This window comes from Akebia trifoliata, chromosome 10 (genome assembly GCF_017979445.1).
Source record: "Akebia trifoliata isolate Shusen 1 chromosome 10, ASM1797944v1, whole genome shotgun sequence".
In the NCBI taxonomy this organism is placed as follows: domain Eukaryota; kingdom Viridiplantae; phylum Streptophyta; class Magnoliopsida; order Ranunculales; family Lardizabalaceae; genus Akebia; species Akebia trifoliata.
The window spans coordinates 24,776,847-24,779,305 of record NC_141384.1 but is presented as its reverse complement, the minus strand read 5'-3'; positions in this window follow the sequence as shown (position 1 = coordinate 24,779,305).

The following is a 2,459-nucleotide window of genomic DNA, read 5'->3' as shown; positions in this document are numbered from 1 at the left end:
CATAAAATTTGATGAACCAAGGGGTTGAATTGGGGTCAAATTTTTCATTGTAAAATTTTTTTTCAACAGGTCGAAACTATCAAATTAATGAATGATGGAAGAAATTCGACAGCTCTAATTCGTTAAATTTGGGAACATCAAGAATTTCAACAATCCTAGACCATCAAAATTCAATTTCAAAATTTCATGGGCCTTGGCCCGTCAATTTTTTCTATTGAATTTTTCAGTTTTCACGTAGTGGCTCGGACTGCAATAAAATTAAAAGAGGAAAATAGTGGGACGTAACTTTCTCGGTTCATCGGGTTTGTACACCGAGTTTGGTGTCAGTGGCCTGAGTCGACTCAACTTGATCAATGTTTGTCTAGAACGTGAGGTAAAAACTAGAAACCCCCATGCAACTCTTGTAAGTGGGTTTCTATATTAAATTTGAGTGAGTTAATTACACAATTTTGATTGCACAATAGTAAAAATGGCACCCTTACGAAGATGGCACGAACAACATAAGAATCGGATTTCATCACCGAATTCTTACCCAATTAGGAAATTAATTCACATTAGCCCAAAATTTCATTAAAATCTAATTAAATTCGACCATAAGTCCCATTGAGCTCAATAGGAAAAATTAGCCTGAGTTGCACCAATTGTACTTCTTAATTGAATCAGTGCTTAAGCAAGATCCTGTCCCGCTACACCCTTCTATTTTAGGAAAATAGACTACGTCTATTCTAGATGAAGAGGTGATTTAAGAGTGCCTTTGCTCACCATCGTCCACCACCTCTCATTTAAGGATTAAACTGACTTATTTCAATTTTAGAAAACTGGGTTTGAGGCTCAAGCTATCGCTTTGAAATAGTTAGGACATGTCTAGTCTAATAAGAACCTATGCAGCACATGTGAAATTCCTCAATGTTATCTATGTACATCCTTAGTGTATGTTAGGTAGGAGATCTCAAAAGAATTCATTTGAATCATTCGATCCTGAGATCACAAGATCTCATCCACTTCAAGATATTAGAAAAGAATTCGATTCCTCGCCTATCTCTCAATTACCCAAGATAGCTCAACCAATTTCCCCACCTCAAATTGTCCGAGAGGATCAACGAACTATATATGAGTTATTCACCCCTATTACAACCATTCCCCTTTCATGTATTGCATTGCCAGCAATCAATGCGGCACAATTTGAAATTATGGCAACCACTATCAATATGCTTCTAAAGTTTCATGGTTTCAAGAACGAACACCCCTATAACCATTTGAACAAATTTCTGACCTTGTGTCAAATCTTTCAAAATGGTCACCTTGACGAGAAAAATGCCAAGTTGAGGTTGTTCCCTCTATCTCTAGAAGATTATACAGTAACATGGTTATACTCTATAGCCTCTAACTCAATCACCACTTGGGACGAGTTATCAAAAAAATTCATAACCAAGTTTTTTCCAATGGAAAAAATAGAACAAATCAAAAATACAATTAGGAACTTCAAGGGCAAACCCGATGAAGAATTTTTCCAAATCTAGAAAAGATTTAATGACCTGCTTGTAAAATAGCCACATCATGGGATTGATAAATCCCAACTAGTCAATTTCTTTTATCGTAGTCTTACTACAGCCCAACATATCCTTTTAGAATCTATGCACACAAAAAAAATTCATGAATCAGACTCCAAATCAAGCCTACGAGTTTCTCGTAGAACTCGTTGAAAATACTCGGAACTGGAGCACAAATTTATGAAACACTGGTAAAAGTGACTTTTTAACCAATAAACCAAGCATGTAAGAGATCAAAAGTGATCATTATCTCAAAAACGTAATAACAAACCTGGTTAGCATTATGCAAAACTTAAGCTTTCAGCATCAAAACTAACCAACAAAAGGCTCATCCTATATTGCAAGTTACCTCAGATATACCTTCCACATACATCATATGCGAAACTTTTGACCACCTCAATGAGAACTGTCCTAGCTTACCTATGGTCAGGATAGAACATGCCAATGTCATTGGGTCATATAACACTTTTAGGAAATCCATTCCAAATTCATATATTAATAATAGGTTTCACCCTAACTTTTCATATGTCAAAATGAACCTATCCAATAGGGTAGTGCTCCTAGTTTTCAAAAAAGTTATAATATATAGTTTCGATCCAATGCGACCTCTTTTTGATTCTATAACCATCTTACTCTTCACCTCATACTTCTTATCAAAGGGCGATTGTCGTCGGCCTTATGACCAACAATTCTCCCCCAGTTACACAAACAAATTCTACATTAGAAACAATGATGGCAAAGATGTTAAGGGGGCGATTGATTGCGCTTCAAAACGCAATTTAACCGGCGTTTGCGTCAATACGCGGCGTTTTGAAGCTGAATCAAACGCATCCAACAGCTGCGTTGTAAATTTGCGTTAAATTTTTGCGTTTTAAAACGCAATTGAGTGAAGCGGGTTGGGAGAGCTTT